This window comes from Etheostoma spectabile, chromosome 9 (assembly GCF_008692095.1).
Source record: "Etheostoma spectabile isolate EspeVRDwgs_2016 chromosome 9, UIUC_Espe_1.0, whole genome shotgun sequence".
In the NCBI taxonomy this organism is placed as follows: domain Eukaryota; kingdom Metazoa; phylum Chordata; class Actinopteri; order Perciformes; family Percidae; genus Etheostoma; species Etheostoma spectabile.
This window is the reverse complement of record NC_045741.1, coordinates 16,398,830-16,420,332: the sequence shown is the minus strand read 5'-3', so window position 1 is coordinate 16,420,332 and position 21,503 is coordinate 16,398,830. Positions and strand designations below refer to the sequence as shown.

The window sequence follows — 21,503 nt, the reverse complement described above, 5'->3', positions numbered from 1 at the left end:
ATGACACACTGGTATCGGATCAGTACTCGGTATTGGATACGCAAGTTCAGGTATCAGGATCGGTAAGCAAAAAAATGGTATCGGACCATCTCTAGCAGTTAGATTCTCCGAAGGCTTTGCAACTTGAGACAAGGTCCCTTCACATTATCCAATTCAGTATTCTAGATTTTTTCCAGACCTTGCTTCCGTGACTAGATTGAACGATTTTGTTGCTGTTGAGTGCGATGTCTGTTGACAAGTAGCACATCTATCACTCGCTCTCATATATCTGAAGATTATGCTACACTACAGCTGATATCAAAATATGACAATCAACTAGTGACAGCCTCTGGATTCTAGCTGAAGTTGGCTTGAATTTAAAATTTTGGGCATTCACAGTTCAAGGATGCATAGAAAACAGATCCAGAGAATCTTCCATTTGTAAAAAACTAAAAAAACAAACAAACATACATTTATAATGGCGTACCATCCACTTCTAGAGTTTGATTATAGTCCAACAGGCTGATGCAATAACATGCAAAGTAGCATTGATATCATAATGTTACCGAGAGTTTTAGCATTGCATAATGTTTATTTGGCATGAAAACCTTCAAACTTTTTATAGGGGCAATAAAACATTGGCTAAATTTCTAATCAGAGGCACTGTTATTGGCATCAGCCTTCAGAAAACGTATACAGATCGGATCCTGTGCTCCGACCGTCAAGGCCAACTGATTTCAACTGAAGATAAAACTACCAGGGATGAACAATAAATAAGACAATGACAGAAAAAACTCAGTGTCAGACGTTTTTGAGAAGCGAGCTTGGAATGAAAAAGTATGCTAATTCAAAACATTCTTTGGTCTGTTGCCTGTGTTATTCAAACCGGGTGAAAAAGAACTTGGGTCTTATTTTGAAACCCCCTCCCCTATCAGCTTACAGTACGAATATTATATTCAGTCAGGCAGGATGAAGTAAGGAGAGGAAAGGTGTTAGATGAACAGAGAAAACTGCAAATTAGTTGATGTTTTTTCAAGAAACTACTATAGTCTGCCTGTTGCTGCACTCTTAGCTTCCTGAGCACCCAAGGCTTTAACTAAAAATAGCAAATTCCGGCCTGTTAGTGTGGTGGTGGTGGGTGTGTGTGTGTGTGTGGTGTGTGTGTGTTGTGTGTGTGTGTGTGTGTGTGTGTGTGTGTGTGTGTGTGTGCTTGGCACGGCTGCTAAAAAGGAGGTTTGAATCGGAGTGATGAGGGCCTATAAAACAGTGAACATCTGTGGGAGCTATTCAACTGTAAAATATAGTAGGCGTTGGAGTGTGTCCTCGAATTCAGAGAACCACACCCCTAAGTCTCTTTCACTCTCCTTTTCTGTCAGACCCAAACTTGCCTGCCCATCCCCTCATTCTGCATCCACCAGAATTGAGGGGCCCTCAATGACTTCCTGACTGCCTCTCTCTCTCCATCTCTCACTCACTCCACACACACACACACACACACACACACACACACACACACACACACACACACACACACACACACACACACACACACACACACACACACACACACACACACAAATCTGATTTGCAAATCAGTGTGTATATAGAAAGGTGCAGTAGTAGAAATATAATTTGAGTATGCATATGGACTCATTAGCCTGTGTATGTACAGTGTGGAGCCATGCATGTTTTATGTATGATAATACACTTGGCCACATTACATTACATGTGTGCTGCTGACATTCAGAAGCGTGAGCACGTCCAGTTGAATCCAGAAGAGGGAATAGCAGACAGCTTGTACATGTATCTACTTGTACATGAGCACTCAGCTGAATTGTTGTCAACCACCTAGCGGCAGTTTACGTGACGATGTAACATCGAGAAAACGTGTATATAGAAAGGTACAATAGGAGACAGTATAATTTGAGTATGCATATGGACTCATTATGTCCAAACTGTAACACTGAGAAACAGTGTACAACCCATGTTTCACAGCATTATCTAACCCGTGTGAGACCACCTACACCAAATCTTGGTTAATATCCCTGTGTAAAGTCATGGGCTTAGGGGTGTGTGTTTGTGTATGGCTGTCAGAAAATGTGTTTACATCAGTCGTCGAAATGTTGGAGGTTATTATGAATGGGTCACCTGCTTGAACTTTACGTGGTTCATATGTAATGCTATTTTTTGTATTTCTATGGTTGTACAGTACACTTTCAAACTTGATGCTCTGTTAGCAGAGCAGCCAGAGAGTAACCTGTAACAGGCAGCACTCCGGTTAGAACAAGTAAAATGTGGGGTTAACACACATCCAGAAAAGCTGTTCCATGTATAAAAAGGGGTATTAGACACATCATATAATTTGTTGCAAATTAGGCAGGAGGTCTTGAACAGCAGCCAGAAAAAAGCTATGAAGGCACACTCACTGTGGAAATAAGAAAAAGAGAGGAGGTCCCTTTTTTAATATAAGCTGCTCAATTCACCTATTTTAGTTAGTAGTTATTAGTTTTGTTGGCTTCATGTATTTAAATATTTCTGAAATGATGACTGGCTGAATACTTTTTTACAATAAGATTTGTTGAAAAGAAACATTTTGTATTGATATTTTATGTGTGTGGGGATTTATCTCTTGACAATTGGTAAATATGTTTTATACTGAGTTGGGAGAAGATTGAAAGAGCGAGACGCAGGGAGAAGGTGGCTACATTATAGATCTTTTGATTTGGCGTGTTTGCGCAATAAGACAGATTGAATTCAACATAAAATTCACAGAGGAAGAGAAAGAAAGATAATTGACACAGGAACACCATGAAAGATCAACACAAACACTGTACTCAGCCATTTCATTTCCACTACCAAACCCTCTCTTTGCCTCAATCTCTCTATCTCTTTCTGTGAATAAAAAATTGATGAGAAGCTGACAATTTACACGAAAAGACCACAACCAATATTCACCCTTCACTGGCACCACTCAACAACCACTTTACATCCAACAGGTATGGTAACAACAAGTGCACTATGGAAATCTGACACACTACAGGTAACCTTTCCCTCCGGCCCTAAAAAAATGGATTGGAATATGTCTCTTTCAAAGCTTGAAAGTCAAAAGAGAAGAGCAAAACTCTCCTGAGGTCCACATCCAAGACTGTCTGCACCACTGGTTCTCAGCTGCATCTGAATGTGGTGAATTTTCTACTTGCCAAAGGATATTGCAACATCAAATTTCCAAGTTTCCTCTATGGCCCTGATGTAAAATTCCCTGATTTTTGTATTAACTTCCACAATAAGTTAACCTTCTGCCATCACCTAAAAATTAGTTTCTTCCTGCTATTTGAAGGTTTTCACTACATTTGGACTTGGAAAGCCAGAATGAAACCAGTTAGTATGTGCATTATTCTCTCATTTCTCACAGAAGAGAGAAAAAGCAACAGTTTGAGAGCTATTAAAGAAGAGCAAGGAAAAAGTGAGATGAGACATGGCTGATAATGACCACTAAGCCTCCGCTCTTTGATCGGTGTAAAACCGTCTGAGATGTTCTCGACTCTGCCGCTGCTTGTTAATTAAAGAGGGGGGGAAGTTATTGGATCATTTAGGAATGATAAGACGCTGAGATAACAGCTGGTGAGCTGAGAAGGGGGTTGAAAAGCACAGCAAGTGTTTGACCTGCTGGTAAAAAGGGAACGCAGCCGGTTGGCCACTAGACGATGGAACTAAGTTGTTTCTGCCAGTACATCTATTTGGGAATGTGCAGATACATTAAAACAGGGATGTTGTTGTAAACATACTATCTATATATAAAATATACACGGGTAAGCGTTCTGAACATTTTGCAAGTATGTCTATGAACTATGTGCGCTGTGTGTGTGTGTGTGTGTGTGTGTGTGTGCGTGTGTCATACACAGTAGGACTCCACAGCATTCATCTCGAATTTCAGAGTGGAAGCCATCTGCAGGATTTCTCCCAGAGCTGCTATTGTGGCCTTAAACACAATAGCTGACAATAAATCACAGCTACAAGTGTTTTGTTTAGCATGATCTACTCTTGCTTCCTTAACTGAGAAAAGGACTGGATTCAGCAACAGCTACTTTAACGTGAAATGGCGAGATCGACTGGTTGTCGGCCGGGCTTTCGGTGTCATTAAGGTGAACATTATTTTGGCTACTGTCGTCAAATTGCATTCTTGTTGCTATTTTCCACATGAGCGCAGTTGATGAAGGAGAGAGCAAGTTATGGGGGAAGGCAAGGGACAAAGAAAAAGAGTGGCACGTAAGCGAGCGAGTACTCCGGCCGAGGAATGCAAAAGGGAAAATAAAGCAGAGAAGAAGAAAAACAAAGAGCAGAGCAGAAGACAGACAGAGGGAGAGAGAAAATCAATACCTTGCCTTGAAGAGAGGCCTACACCAAAGGTGCAATTATGCTAAATGTGTTTTGTTTACGCGACAGCAGGCCACGGAAATTTCACAACCGGGGGGGCCGAAGCCAAATTAAAACATTATGACTCCAGGGGATAAAAACTCAAAACAAATTTATCCAGTATTCACCATTCCACTGCTCTTTTTTGGCATTTTTATAGGAACACAAGATGACATTAAGGGCAACAAAGGCCTCTATATTAAAGCTGTTTTTCTCTCTCTGACCATTTAGGCGGTTATTGGTCCAAAAATATTGTTTTATTTCTCCCTTGCAGTGCTTGCCTTGATTCAAGTGGCACATTTCCTGCTCTTTTGCCTTAAACAACGTGGGCATATATGCCATATTTCATGTCTAAATGTGTGAGTTTGGATGCTAAATGCAACTGAATAGACAGATTTTATTATAGATAATGCAAAGTTAGGAATGGGGTACTTTCTGGTGGATTTAACTGTAAGGAGCCAGTAAATGTGTCCCTACCACAACTGAATGCCCTTGAGCAAAAGAAACAACCCCAAACTGCTCCAGTAAAGCGCTCGGTGCTCCATCATGTCGGTCTGCTGTGAAATGTTAATGTACAGATTTACCCTTTTTTGTTTACCATATTCTGATGTTCATGTGTCCCCATGTGAAGGCATTGAAAATAGATTTTGTTGTTCCAAAAGAAAACATGTGTGTTTCTAACAGGCAGCTCCCAGGAGGCAATGTGTGGATCTGTATCAATGGGAAGTCAGACAGTGCTTAAAAACATTGAAGCGGATCCTTTGCAAATATTTCTAGCTAAATAAAAGAAATGGAGAGAGAAGGGTTTCACAATGCAGGAAAAATACCAAAGCCCATATGGGACTGAGTATGGCAATTGGCAATAGCTGTCAGACTATATGCGACTGTGAAGCAACTATATTGGCATTTTGTGGGATTTGAATGGATATTGAATGAAGTTTAAACACCCACTGAAAAAGTGAAAAGAAAAACCCTCCTACTTTTTTCATCATTCACACTGGCCGCTGCCATTACCCAGTCTTGGCTAACGCTGGCTTACAGCCCAAACAATCTGTGTGCTTCAAGAGCTACATCTGAAGACCATGTGGCGTGGTTGGGGCCTCAACGCAACAGCTGGGGTACCAAAACCAAATAACAACATGCCCACATTAAGGGTTGTTGTGGAAAAGGGGACAATTCTTCTTGGATTGCCATGTTGCGGCGTGCCACAAGTCTTTTGAGATGTGGTAAGTTGAAAGGGGCGAGGGTGTGAATATAGTAAGGTTAGCTTCAGAAAATGCTGCCACACCATTGCACAACAAACATTCCTGTCACAAGCAACCCTGAAATTGTCAACAGCAATTTACACTGGCCGTCTTCAAAGGGGTTCCATCTTCTTCCCAAAGACATCAATAGCAATGTCACAATACTAATCCAATCAACGGCCTCCTGTGAGGTACTTACTTGTTCGACTGTGTAAAGTTCCTGTTTGTCAAAACTGCGGCCTGCCGTGAAATCTGAGCTGACATGTGAAGGACAAGATGACTGCGTCAGGTGGCAGTCACAGCCAGTTTTCTGTTGTGGATTATCAATGCTGGGAGTGATATACCCAGCAACGATCAGCGAACTACAATATCCATCGTGGTAACTTGCCGGTAATCACCACAGTTCAATTTGAGAGAGGAGAGGGAAGGGAGGGAAGAGGGGGAAGAGGGGGAAGAAGGTAGGTGGCATCATTTCGACTGAAAGCTGGGCTGACACTTGCTGGCAGGAATGAAGAAACCAAAGTAAACATCAACCAGCGTCATCTGATTTGTTTTGTGGAGTGCCAGGTGATGAGTTGGGTGCTGCGCAAAGATGAAAGCAGAGGGGAGGATTACTCACCTGATGTCAACAACACTTCAACCTGACATGACATCACCCCCATAAAATGACAAAAACATATCCTGACAAGGTAAATGATACTGTGCCATGTTGTCATGTTTACTTGATAGAAGAGCACAAACAGAATCAAACAGGCCTGTGATAGTCCAAAGGAAACCTTTGAATCAGGTGAAGGCAGAAACAAATTGCCCCAATCGTACTCAGCACTGCAGATCACCTGTCGCCTTTATCTGCTGATACTATTTCCATCTGTGGCCTTTCACCCATTTCCCCCACCACAGAGGTCATCCAAAGGCAGCAACTGCAGTTGAGGCACAGTAGGCAGTGAAGGGGGCGCTGAGGTAAAAATGGGTGGATGTAATACATTAGGCCTGAAATGAGGGGGAAAGACTTTGTCATTGAAAAGGCTATAAGGGAAGATTACAGCTGTAGAGCTTTTCGCTCACATTGTTTCATCCGTCAATGGTGAGGGAGGGAAAGGGACGGGATAACAAGAAGAAGAAAAGGGGAGTGTTGAGAGGGGGGACAGATTCTCTTGTGAGGTATCCGGCCATGTCCTTCCAATGCCTTCGCTCCCCTACCCTGCAATACGCTGACATGCTAATCCAAGAGTGTTACACAATTGCCCACCAGCAAAGTGGAGCATCATTAAAATCTGATGAGGCCCACATCAAACAATGACGTCAAAACATTTGGTCCTTCAAACTAGCAGAGTTTTATTTATTTTTGGCTAAAAGCTCACTGTACATAAAGTTTCCTTGTCAATGTCTCATTTTCTCTTTCATACTATGGTTTCTCTCTCTTCTCGCTCACATGGTTCCTCCCCTCTTGTTTTCATGCACTCTGTTCCACCCTCTCCAGTCTTCTCCTTGACAGGGCTGGCAGTAGGGCTGCACAATTAATCGAATTTTAATTGCGATCACGATTTGGACTTCCCACGATCAAATTTGCGTGATCGAGCGATTATTTTTTATAAACGTCCTTTCATAGAACGCTCCGGTTTTTTTGCAAAGCCAATCTCCCGCTCCGTAAAGCCGTCTGCTCATGAGCCAGTCAGAGTAGTTCACTGCACCGCGCAGCTAAGTTTCTAGATGTAGACAGTCCCAGAGGACAGAGTAGCTTGAGGAAAACTCAACAGATAGCAGTCGGTTATACGTCGGTCTTGAAGTTTACCAGTTTACCAGTAAATGCAACACTTCGTCCCATCTGTTGTTTTTCAGACAACAGCAGTGACCAGTGCTAGTCGGTGCTACTAGTAGCGTTGTTAGCTGTTTGCTAATAGCGTCTGTTGCTGTTAGTAGTCAGTCTGTTAGCTGTTAGCTCCTCTAGGACGCAACGGTGCTAATGTCCTCGCATACGCTGCAATGTTGTTATATGGATATGGTTTAATTTTGCGTTACAGACCCATTTCGTCTGTAAAGCGTGCCTGTGTGGGATCTTTCTACGCTCTCGTCTCTTCTCTCTCTACTCTCCGCGCCGCCACACAGCGGCCGCGGTCCACACTTCTGATATTTGTCTACAGTTTAAATTTTTTATTAACCACGCTGTATATGTTAAATACGAAGGGCAAACCTGTATTTGTACCAGTGTTTCCGTGGTAACTCCGCTATCGCGGCCGCCACGGAAACACGCCAAGTTATTGAATGCAACTAACTTCAGTTGGTAGAGTAACAGCGTGTGAGACGGAGCTGCTGGACCGTGACCGGGACCTGGGCCAGAGATGTGACCCATGGCCAGAATATCATAGTTAATAAAAATGCAGCGCAGTGAAGATACAGACATTTCATACACACGACGTGTGTATCTGCCGTTCGACCCGTGCTGGATCCGTTCATAATGATCAGCCGTCTCTCTGTGAGTAGCGTCCATCACACTCCCTCTTGCAGTTATAAATAGCCTACGTGACAATAAAATTTGTTTTGGTTAAAATCAACAAATAATCGTGAGAATAATCGCGATCAAAATTTTGATCAAAATAATCGTGATTATCATTTTGGCCATAATCGTGCAGCCCTAGCTGGCAGCCTTGGTCTCAGAGGAATCCTTGCATCTACCCCTCCTTCTCCGCCTCTCCCTCCAACTCCCAGCTTCCATCTCTCTCTCCTTCGTTCCTGGTAGAATGCCCCCCCCCCCACACACACACACACACCTCTTCATCTGCTTCCCTCCCGCCTCAGCACCCAGTGTTGTGTGCCCACGCCATCCGCGCCAACAGGTCAAGTGCATGCAATCGCTGCAGCTAACCTGCACCGACTCAGATCAAGCGAGATCAGTGGCTCTGGGTAAAAATATCTCATGCATTTGGCTGTAATTCAAAGCCAAAGTGCGAATTGGCTTTGTAAGGAAAGGTTACTTCGGAGCGCATTGGATGCCGGTGGGCATGGATTTGGAAACATCTTAAGCACTTTAGATCCAATCTGCATTGTCAAAACTGAACAAAGGAAGATTTTAAATTGTGATGTATCTTGCGTGGTTGTTGAAGGGCAAAGTGTCCTCCTGTTTGTTATTCAAGAGTCAATTACAGTGTTTTTTTGGCCAGCAGATGCATTAAAGCCAAGAGGACTAGGGGTCAAAGTCACCTTTAGAACAAGACTTGTGTAGCTGGGTGCATATGGTGGTGGTGAATATGGAAGAAGGCTGTGTGGGGGAATCACATGCGAGACTGTGCAGGAACGGATGATAGCTTGCCCCAAACTGGCCCTCCACTTTGACCTCACAGATGAATGGGACACAATTCCCATTGTTCAGACTTATGTTTGGAAAGGGAAAGCACCCACTACGCACCAAACACTCTTTTACCACACCACACACCCCCCCCACACCACACACACACACACACACACACACACACACACACACACACACACACAAGGTTGCAGCTGTGAACTGTACACACAATTTCAAATGTACAGACGGCTTCTGTAGAGGGTCCAATTACAAATCAAAGCAGAAACAAATAAAAGGTGCTTGAACAGGCTATTAACCACTAAATCCCCTCTAGTGGTGTAACAGAACATAAATGATCCGTGCGGATCAACACTCGCGTTTCGGAATGCATGTGAACCGCAGATTAATTGCAAAGTTTAACCATGATAATGTGTGTGAAATGCATTTTTACTTGCTGTCGCTGTTACTTAAAATGAGCTGGTAAAACTCTGTGAAGGGTTGCCGCGAAAAGATACAGGCAACGAAATTTTCACTTCACCTGAACGGCGCATGTTAAAATCTGCTGCTTAAATGGCACCGGTGCCTTAATGAGCAGTATGTGACACGGATTTCGGTGCCACTTAAATGTCTGCACAGTTCTGCGATGCTCCAAAACCGACGTTACAGGCAACAGAAGCACAGTAAACACTAACGTTAAACTTGGCATTGCGTAACGTTAGCCTACCGTAAGATAGTATCTGGATCAACATGGTTAAAATGCTGACAACTAAACTGTAAACGGTGTTTGATCTGATCAGTGACTCAATACCGTGATCCAAACCATGTGTTTTGTGATCCGTTACACCCCGAAACCCCTCTGTACAAAGACACTTGAACTTGGTGAAAAGAAATAATAGCTTTGGCCGAGTTAGCTCAGTTGGTAGAGCAGGCGCACACATATAGATGTTTAAATAAAAGCTAATTTTCCATGCTATGCCAGACATTTTTCACCACAAATGCTTTTAATCTCATGGACATCAATGTCATTAGCACACAGGAAGTTGTAATTGGTGCATATTTGGTTTTCACAGACTTGGAATGTAAATCTGAAGCAGATATGGTGGCTTTGGTAACTTTTTTTTTTTTAGAAAGGAGGCCAACTTCAAATAGTGAAGAGTCTTACTCACCAACCACATTCAAATCCCCCTCTTTAACCATAAACCACAGGGGTCAAACCTATCTAACCATGACTCCAGACGCGGCTGATGCTCACTGGATTCCATCTCGTTAACAAAAGCAAAGCCTCGGACCACCACCAAGCATCATATGCAGGCCGCTTTATGTGGATATGTGCAAGATCACACACAAGGCCCCCACAAGCTGTCAGAGGCACGGAAACACACTTACAAATACACAGACGGAGACATCTTAGGTTACAGATACCTTCTGACAAAGTATCCACAGACCCGTTTTATATGCTGTAAATTCTACACAAAGGGAAGAGGGGGGTCAGTAAATTTTGTGTGAAATTCCCGCTTTGAAGTGAGTGACGCACTTGAAGTGAAGAAAAATAGTTGACTTCAAAGAACGGCCCAGGTTCCTCGATGTTCCGCCTGGCATCTTATTTTTATTTATTTTTTTAAACATAATATCAACTCCACTCTGCCTGCCAGGCTTAATAGTGTCTGTCAGTGTATTTTAACAAATTAGTTACACTTGAAATTTACTCCAAATGGGTTAAAGTCACTGCTTATTGCATAGGGGGAAAAACAACTTCTACCTCTTTGCAAGTATGCCCTTCTCTACCACACCACTAGTACACATACTAACTATAGAGCCAAGCAAATGTTATACTGTTAAATCAATCAGCTCGGACTACTGCACTTCTTTCTTGCATGCTTGTTTAAGGGATCTATGAAAAATGTTTTTTCTTCTGACAATTTCAATGCAAGCAATTCTGTATAAGCCTATTAGGTAAATGCCTAAAATTTAAAAATAAAAATGTAACTACATCCAACAGGTCAGCTCTCTTAAGAAACACATGTCTTCCCAGCCAGCTACCAAGTTCAAAAGCCTTTATTGGGAGCAAAAGTGGCCGCAAAGTTTTTCACAGAGGAAAACTTTGGGATGAAAATGCCAATACCCAAATAGAATAAAATATAAACAAACTGCCTTTGACTGACCATAAATATGACACCCCAGCTCATGTCTCATCTCTGCAGTTCCCTTTTAATATTCGGATCCCATATGACACAAACAGAAGCAAAGGCCACCATCAATCATGTACAAAGCTGCTTTCCTTTTTTCGTTGAGTGTCTGCCTGCACTGATGCCAGGCTATCCTTCGTAACACATGCCAGTCCCATGCCATTTTCCCAAAGGCGTCAGCCAAACAAGACCCCTCTGTGATTTACAATGGAGGGGCCCACTTTATTATTAACACAGGCTCACAGCCCGGGGGTCACACCAATACCTCCACATGGGGGTAGATGCCACAGGCAGCGGTTGGTCTCTCTGTGTTGTAAAACAACACATTGTTAAAATGATAGATAAGGTATAAGTGCAGGCTCCGGGCAACCTCTGAGTCCTTGGTGTTCCAAAAACATTGTTAAACTATAGCTGTGTGGTTGACCAAGGTCTCAATCATTGTATAAAGCAAAACTGATCATTTAATGTGGTTATTTCAGAGAACTGCACACATATGCAATATAAAATCTGTCATTTGGTGGACACTTATCCAAAGCCTTTTATACTACCATGAATGCACCAATTTTTAGAATGAGAACATAGTAGACTGTGTCACAGTCTACTCAGTATGCTACAGCAGAAAACTAATCCCTTAAATCCACAGTGTTGGTACGATTTTCCACCATTAATTTACACAGGTCCAGACTACGCTTTCCTGCAATATACCTCATATTGCTACACTGTAATCAGCACACCCAGTGCTGTGCAATTGAGGAAACTAAAACCGAGTTAGATGGGCAGATAAATGATCTTGTTGGCTGGAACGGGGTTTAGCCTGGCCAGTTAGGCATATCTCCTCTGGCATCAAAGCCTCTCCCAGCCCTGGCACAGGCATCACCCGCAGCCGCTGACTACAGAATTGGGAGCACCCCTGTGTGTCTCAAAGATAGTTTGGCTGTAGTTTAAAAAGCCACTAAACCCCAATCTGCTCCTTCCTATTTTTGCCCTTATGGTATATCCCTGGAGGGCACTGGTTCAAATTCATTAGCGCTCCTTTATCTCCATGAAAATGGGAGACCCTCTGCTTTCCATCTACCTCCTGTTTCTAAGTTGCAGTCTCCATTTCCCCCCTGCCTGCTCTTCTCCTCCTCTCTCTCTCATTTCTTCCAACTGCCTCACTGTCATTTCTGCTTTCAATGTTTCTGTCTCCCTCGTTTTTAACTACACTAACCTAAGGGCAAGTATGGTGATGTAAACAGCAACCCCCATTCCCGTGCCAGACCTGCTTTTGTCTTCCCTTCTGTCCCTGTGTTTTAAACCCTACCTCCACCCTGTTGAGATTACAGATTGGGGGCTGTACAATGACAAATGCCAAAGGGGCTGCCTTGGGGGAGATGGATTTATCTCTAGATACTCCCCACCCATCCCTTTGTCTGAAAGACTGAATCACAGCAGTGGACAGGGAGCATCCTTGCGTAGCTTTAAGTCTTTAGCTTTGGTTTCACATTTTAGGGTTGTAGCTGACACTTTTACTTAGAATGACTCATAATAAGCATGCAAAAACTGAAGACAGTGTATTTACGCTCACTGGGGATCACTGGGATCAAAAATTAAAATATGTTCTTGTAACTCTTACCTCTAGATACCTTGTGTTTATGAAAAACTGTACAGTATTTAAGGATCATGCCTTCCAATTGTATTGTTAAATGCATTTTGCAACTGTGTTTGGTTTTGTCAAGTAAAATTATCTTTCTGCTTCCTGACAACTGATAGATCTTCATCTATGATGCCGCCTATCTCTGAAGTGCATTTCTCTTCTAGTTTCCACTTGGTGGCATCAGGCGGCAAGCATAATCAGAGCAGCGCTGGCTCACACTTCCCTCGGTGTCAACACTATCACCCCATATCAGCGGCAAATAGACAGACTCTGATAACAGCCATATTTATTTCCCTTTAAAAAATCCATTTACTCCAAAATCCAACTCTGCTCGCCCAATGGATTAAACTAACAGGTGAATGCATACATTTTACATTTCATACTGGAGGGATTTAAACAACACTTAGAATGTGCATGTGGTGGGTCAACATCCAGGACATTCCCACAAGAGTTTTAGCTATTGATGAACAAAACTTACTATTGCAGAGATAACAGACGTATGGTTACAAGACAATCTCTCAAAAGGGGAGACGCCCACTAAGTGTTGATTAACTTGATTCCTGTCTTAGTATTTGCCAGAGTGATGAATCAGCTCGTTTTTCCACTCTTGTTATGAGACGGACATCAGCATTTCAAACAGGCTTTATATTAAATGAGACATTCCAAGCAAGGCCAGTAACATGTAATGCAGATTTAACTGGGTAACAGCGACCCTCTCACAGCAGAAGGTTGATGAGTCTCCATAATGATCGTGTTAACTTACTGTTTCTGAAAACGTGTCTGAGACACCAAATCTCTTGTCCCATTGTCTAGTGCCCACCTGACCAACATCTCGATGGCCATTACAATACGTCAGGCACCTTTTAGACTTTTAGACTTGACTGCAGTCTTGTATTCAAACATTGAAGATTGTATTCCTATGGTTCATAATTAGCTACTCTGCTCTCTTCTGTCACAAACTACTATAAACCTCTTACAAAAACACAAAATAATATAAAATGGTTTAGTATCCCAGATAATCTTCCCTTTGGTACAAAAACCAGAGGGAAAATAATAATATGTCCAAAACCATTATTCTGCCATGGATTTGATCCATAAACAAAAGGGTGACAGCAGCAAGGGGGACACCCCCCCCCCCCCCCCCCCCCCCCCCCCCCACCCTCTGGTAGTGCTAATCTCCCAAAGCATGGTATCTCTGATTGCTATGTTGTCGTTCGTCCCCCAGCCGCCGCCACTTTTTAATCAGGATTACCTTCTCTGACACTGAGACTCAAGAGTTAATTAGGGGCCCAGTCACTGCAGGGGCTAGAGCCCTATTGAAATTGTTAGGATTATTTCATTCTTCTTCTGCTCTGAATTATTTTGATCTCAGAGTCTACAAAACCTAGAGCAATCAAACAGGAGAGCCTGCCACGAAAACCATATCCAGTAACCTCATGGTAGTACTCTGACAACCAGTTGGATGTGTTGGTCAATACTATAATGTCAGGGAACAACAATAAAAAATAGTCAACTTCTCAAAAAAGAAAGGAAAACGCCAGGTTGCCCACTCTGTTTCCTGTCAGCTGGAATACAGCGGAAAGTGCCTGTCTCCATTTACATTCAAATGTCACCTTCTATCTTCCCAGGGGCTGGGGAAGGTTTTACTCTCTCCACCATGACGCGCTTGACAAACCTTTCTTCTCCATCTGGGAGACAAGCTTGTGATGCACAGTGAGAAAGTGAGAGGAAACTCAATGCATTTGGCCTCTGGTGCCTTTTCTCTCTGTCTTCTTTCTCATTTACACGCCACTGGTACGCTGTAATTTGTGTATCCAGACTGGAGTGCATAGGCTTTGTTCCATTTTACTGAAAGATGAGGCACTGTGCTGTTTGAAAAGGCACCCAGCCTGCCGGAGTTGTAATTACTGAGGAGGCCTTATGATTAGGCTTTTCGATGAAGGGGTTTTGTAGCGGTGGGGGAATTATTAATACAAAATGAATGATTGCAGTGAGCCTGACTACAAACGGAGAGGGTAAAATGAGAACACCTAAAAAGGGTGTGACATCAAGCATCTTGTGGTAAGGGAGATGATGGTATCATCTGCATACAAAACAACCATCCTTGGCTCAGAACGCCCAACATGGCAGTGATGCTTATATTCCCAGAGATGCAGAGGCAGCCATTTTATGTGGTTAAGTGGCCCACATAGTGATTCCACGCCATCTCTTATAAACCAGGACGCGTATCCCCTGATGCATAGGGATGAACAATCAGTCTGACAGGCAGGTAGTTACTCCTTCTTAACCCCGGCTAGTGCTGAGTGATGCTACAGAACAGCAGGCCCCCTCCCTTTCCTATCCCTCCCCTGCTTCCCTCTCTCTAAGTCTCCTCTGCTCTGTGTACCCTTCCTCACTCTCTCCTCATCTCTCATTTGCTCTAGCCTCCTATTTTCCACACACTCACACTCTTCATTATTCTCTTTCCTCTCTTTACCCCCCCCACCCTTTCTCTATTCCTATTCACTGGCTCCCTCTCTCTCTTTCCCTCCCAGAGGCCCATGTTTCCTTGCTTGCATTACACACAATTACTTCCATCCATCAATTATCTGCCTACTCCTCTTTAGCTAGCCCACTTCCCTTTCTCTACTCTATGACAACAACCCCCACTATCCTGCATACACATGTTTCTTTGCTACCCCCATCTCTCACCTCCCACCCCTCAAGGCAGCTGAGTGTGCCTCCCCACACGCTTGTTCTCCTTCCCCTTCAACTCCTTTCTCTTCCTCCAAAGCTCACCCCTACTGAAGCCCCTCCTCATACCAGATGTCCCTAAAGTTTGGGTGAGTTTGTGCATGTGTGGAGAAGGCAGGAACAAAAGGACAGGGTGGTGGATTTGGGGGCAAATGGATGGGTGGGTGTGGGGGATCCTGTGAATGGGCCAAGCAATCTTGCCCTTGGCTTTTTGTGTGTGCACAATAAGCACCATCAGATTAACAGCTTTTGGAACACACACAAAACCACTAACCTCTCTTAACTATTTCACACTGAAACAGCAACTTGGGGAAAGCTCATGTTTGGTGTGAATTAGTTAAAGCAGGTTATTGGACCAGTATCTATGAGTCATATTGAGGATGTTATGAAAGTTAGACTTAAATAAACAAATGAATAAATTAAGTGGTTTTGGCACATTTTGGAAAAGCTGCCAAGCTGCTCTTAAATACAGCACTGCAAGTACACAGTAACTTAAGAAAACTTGTTTGCTGTATGGCATTTGCAGTTGGAGGAGCTTGTGAGTTATGGTGGGAGGAAGCAGCAGAATCAGAAATAAATAAATTATTGACATTGCAGACCAATCACAAGTGATAGGTGTAATAGGAGCAGTTTTCTTTAGCCACCATTTAAATAAAACTGTCCAATTAACTAAGAGCCAATCACATTTTTAATTATAGGTGCTCTAATAAATATTACACACAGAGAGAATGGGAAAGTGTGTGACCTTGCTTACGAGTGGGTTGTCATGCAATTATCTTGGCAAAGTGTTCAAAAGTGTATCACCTCACAAGGCACTAACAGGCTGAAATTATAGTATATGCACAAACAGAAATGTTTTGGAAAAAATTGCACTCTAACCGATCTTGCATCACCACTACACTTCATACAGATGGCTCAACAGGCTGGTGTGGACCATCTTACGGTCTGCATGAGCAGCAGTTAAATGAGCTAAATGCAACCTGTTTGAACCCTTAGGGCGTAAGAATTGTGGTCTTTAGCCCCCACCCCCCAGCGCCACACACACATGCACACGTCTAAAACCTCAGGGGTCAAACTACCAGGGCACAGGGCAGCCCTTCCTGCTAGACCTAGTTTGCAAAGACGAGGAGGAGGCAGACACCCCAAGGGGAACCTCTGTGCATTAATCTGGGGGAGAGCAGCTGGTAATCACACTTCACATAGAAACCGTCCAACAGCAAGCATAAGGAGACAACCAGAGGAGATGTAGACAGAGAGACAGGATCAGACACATCCATTTGATGACTGTCCCAGACCGAGTGTTAATTACTTCTCACCATGAAGCAGCAGTTCACATTAACTCCATAACCATAAAGAGGATGGGATCAGGGCCTGAGGGAAAGGAGCGTGACTGGGTGGTGGTGCGACTACAGCAGAGTTTGGTATAGTTCCCTCTCGGGCTTTAACAAAGTATGCACTATGTTTGTTCAAGTGTGTTGTATCTTGAGGGAGGCAGAGTAGAGTGTAGTGGGAGTAGCAGGCATCAACAGAAGGTCTGCTGTTGCTCATCGTCAAAAGCGGATTACTGTCACTTCATCAGAAAGAGATGGAGCGAAGCATTTTTATAAAACCTGAAGGTACCAAGGGAACGGGCAGGCGGCTGGGGAGGTGACAATGTGTTGATGTATTCCCCAAGGCTTTACCAGATAGTCTGGCAGGGATTAGCGGAGTCTATGTGTCTGAGGGGCTACCTTCACTTCTGCACACAATAACCTGACGACTGCAAATACTCTGATTAGGAATCCACTTCTACCTGGCACATTTGAGATGATAAAAGGGCAAAGAAAAAGCATGAAACGTATAAATCCCATGTGTAAATGCACTAAAGACACATTTAAGCTCTGACCCAACACTCACAACAGCAGAAATGCATTGTACACGGTTCATTCTAAAAGTAAGTAAGCAACTGTTTTTGCATATGTATCTAATCTGGATTCATATGCAACAGTGACAGAAAAACAGCTACAGATAATCTGTGATGTGAGAGAAGACAAACTGAGTGAAGGAGATATAGGAATGAAGAAAAACCAAGAGTGAACAAAACACAGAAGGAGCCTAACAGTCAGCCAAGATACAAGGCAGACTTAAACTCAGCCAGAGACAGATCAATTCTGCTGAGTTCATACGCCTTATCATAGCCTCGTCTTCTCTGGCCCCTGCCTCTCAACATAGGTCACCTCTTCCCAAAACCTTTGTGTGCTGTCCTTTTAAGTTCAGGAGAATCAGTGTGTAAATAGGACTTTTGGGTGCTGCTGGGAAGGTCATGACCATTTCTCACCTCCAATAAAGGTCTGTTGAGCTACCAATTTTAGACCCAAGGCAACCAGCAGGGGTGTCCGAATAAGTGGTCAATAACTCGGCTGCCAGCCACCACGCTCATGTTTCTACCCCTATGGCCAGAGTGAAAAGGTCTATGGAGTAAAAATGACATACCAGCCTCCGGAAGTTTAACCTTGATTTAAATTGTTTTCAATTGTTATGAGTGTGTTGTTCTGGTTTTCCTCTTTCACTGCTATCTGTCTACTCTACGTGTAAAAGTTGGTACATTTTTATCAAAGTGCCTTACAGTGCTGAGTAGGGATGTAACAATGCATTATGAATTGGTTAAAGGGCGTGATGATAGTTAACATTACAAGCAGGTTAAAATGCTAAGGAGTATAAAGTGTGACTGTATATCACTGGAAAGTATTCCAACACTGAGACAACAGTACAACAGTGTGCAACTGAACACAAACGGTGTAGCACTTTGAGACACTGTAGCCACTTCCACTGTCAGTTGTCAGAGAAACACAACTTAATGGCGCGTTCAAATCCAACTCTTAAGCTCATTGTGCATTCAAAGTTATTGTAAAATACCCTTCTGCCATCTAGTTACCTGGTGAAATAAGTTATTTTGATAAGTTATTGTTATTACATTTTAAATAAATCATTTAAATTTGGCCGTATGACCTTAGCAATAAACAAGCCATTTTTTAATTTCACAGACTGGCGTTTTGTGTTTTTTTTTTATGTGTGTTGGCTATTATTTACTTACTTTGTCTAATTTACAGTAATCAAGAGCAGCACAAGTTGTGGTGTTATGAAGCAGAAAGAGAGGGTTTTTCTGGGTAGCTTCAGCATGCAAAGGCTTTCCCAGACTAAGATCTAAAGCTGACCTGTTTCTAAACTCAAAAACACATAGTAAGGCGTTAACATGGAACAAAAATGACAAACCAAGCCAAAAGCACAAAGATACAATTTCATTTCAAGTTTCTTATTTTGTTGCTCTACATCCTGGTTTGGCTGACACACAAAATGATGGTTCAGGCTTGAGGGCTGCAATAATTACTTTTTATGATGGGAGAAACTCCACTGCTCCTTTTAGCTTCAGTTAAATTCCAAAAAGTCACTTCTGTACTTATTGTTGCCAAAAGTTGTTCTTGGAAATGTAAGAAACCAACAACGGTGCACCACACTTTACTACTATAATGCATGGAAAATAATCTTTATTATTTTTATTATAATAACAGTGTAAAAGGAGTAGTAGAATCAGCTGCCTAATGTTTAAGTAAACGCAAAAATAAAAGGCAACAAAGATTTCTTCTACCTGAGGCCACAAACAGATCCCATTGTTTTGAAAACAAAAGGAGTTCCAGGATTCTAGCTAAAACCAAGCCAAGTTATTATGTGGCTTAAACGTATACGAGTAGACAATATTACAATGTCATCATGAAGCATTGGTAGTCAGCAGAGCCTTATATCTAATGCATAACTGCCGTATTCAGGGGAATGGTGTTTACTTCTTACTGTAGGTTTTTTTACATGTGTAATAATGTTGCACATGATCTTTCCATTGTGTGCATTTGAGCTTTTGTGCTATAAAAGTGTTACATTTTACTTTCATTGAGGGTTTTCCCATTCTGGTTATGTGGCAGTAAAAGAAATGTGCATGACAAAGGATGGCTAATCGACAAATCAAAAAGGAGAGGAGGGGACACTTTACAAGACACACTGCCTCCTGTTTTCACAACCAGACTAATTGCACCTTGTGTCGCTGGAAGAGCACTGATTTAGCACTCGGAGCATATTAAAATGAATAAACACAATTAGCTGTGAGTGCAACAGCACCTCTGCACAGCGCACATTTCTCTCTGCGACGACTCACTTCAGAGCAGCTGTTATTAACTGTGTTGTTGCGTCAAGTGCAATGTGACTAATTGCAAAGCACTTGATACCACCAAAATGCTACTAATTTGAATTTGAATTAAATGAACAAGGCATTGGGTGGTAAAAAAAAAAAAGGTTCACTGTGCCACTGTAGGCCTAAAAGTCTTGAACAAAAGCTCTTGGCATATATGTTCAGTGCCTGTGTACCATTTGCTGATTAATGTTTGGCTCTCATTTTGACTGTTGAACATTATATTACCACACTGTGAATTCAAAATATAGGTGATGTAATTGAAGAGATTTAAGTTATTAATAAGAGGTCATCCTTCATTGTAACATTGTTTAATATGTCTGTATATGTGTTTTTGAGTATGTGACTTTTGCAGAGATCTAATTTTGACACTTGAAAATGTTTTACTGGTTGCACGTTTCAGTTTCAGTGCAGCATCTGGAAAATCTCTGATGATAAAAAAAGCTCTCAGAGTATCATGAGTGCTACTGGCTTTACCTCTCTAAAAATCCAATAGCTTAAGTTGGTTGTATGTCAAACTGTCAAAAATGCACTTCATGTCAAGAACCTCACAGAACAAGTGCATTAAACAGTCAGAAAAATGACAACTTTTGAACTCTCCTGAAGTTAAATGCATAATTATAAACAGTACATAGCTTCCAGTCAGTGTATGAGGCCTGTAGCTATCTAGAATCTCCCTCTCTTCTCCCTTTTGAAATGAGAGAGAGAGAGAGATACAGTAAGCTGTATAGCTTACTGTTGAGGTAGGGAAAATATAAGAAAACAGCTCAGAAAGTAATAATTTCAAAGGAAATGAATTTCAAAACCCCGAGGAGGACACTTCTTCAAGACCTCCATACTTTGTGGGCAAAAAAAGCATCATATCCGGGGCACAATTCAATTAGCTTTTCTTCCAAGTGTAGGGAAAGGAGCTCCGGGGAGAAATCAAAAGTTTTGTCCTATAGAAGTTTTTAACGATGTGAGGTTCTCACTGCCCCGTCCTCCTCCACTTTTCATTACCACTGCTTACAAGCATGCCACCCACAAAAGGCATCGATCTGCGATTTCTACAGACATAAAATAAATAAATTAAAGTACAATTTCAAAGAAAAAAAAGCCCATTGCTGATGCAGCTGTGAGAGACACGCTCTGGCTGGCAGCTTATCCTTAATATTTTTATTGCCTTTTGTCTTTCTTGCCCAGTTATTTGACAGTGATCACGAGTGATAAATTGTTCAATTAAAGCCACATTAAGAATCCCGAACACACGACGCACAGCCTCTTGGTATACGTGTTGTCCAATTACTCTGAAGGACAAGACTTCTTCTTGCTACTGACGATCAACATGTGATTCTCATCATAAGACAAATGGGTTTATTTATACAACCTAGCAGCCTGATTGAATGCTGGCGTGCAAGACTGATGATTTGGAGTTACGCCACAGGTAAAATCTGAATCTTCATTACAAATGCAAATGTGGTAGAATTTGTGTTGATTTTTTTAAGAACAACAAATCCTCCCCCAGCTTAGGGAATTGTTTTAAGTTCACGAGGATGTGAAATAGGTGCAACAAATGAAAGTAAATAACACTCAGTGGTATGTTTAACTGAATTCATTGTCTTTCATCATCTGCATTTTTAAGCTCGACTCCCTGGTCCCGACCCTGACCTCCCAAAATTTCAAGATATTTCTCTGCTATTTTTTCAGGAACAACAGTGTTTGAACATGTTCGTCCAGCAAGCTGCAGTAAATGAAATGCATTACTAATCTTTTTTTGGCTTGCAGTTGCTTGTGGGGTGGAAGGGTGAAGAAAATGGGGGGAGTGTGTGTG

The 21,503-nt window shown here is 42.3% G+C and overlaps 1 protein-coding gene and 1 long non-coding RNA gene across 22 annotated transcripts in view; one reads left to right on the top strand and one right to left on the bottom strand.

Annotated features, from left to right (window-relative positions):
- Positions 1–10,281, top strand: part of LOC116696005 (uncharacterized) — a 15,482-nt gene extending 5,201 nt beyond the window's left edge. Inside the window, exons 2-3 of the long non-coding RNA XR_004333606.1 lie at positions 3,598–3,600; positions 10,271–10,281. This is a non-coding gene — a long non-coding RNA (uncharacterized LOC116696005). The remainder of the gene's footprint in view (positions 1–3,597; positions 3,601–10,270) is intronic.
- The window catches only part of ptprsa (protein tyrosine phosphatase receptor type Sa), a 241,274-nt gene that overhangs the window by 156,187 nt on the left and 63,584 nt on the right, over positions 1–21,503 (bottom strand). The gene's annotated exons all lie outside the window — the stretch shown is intronic.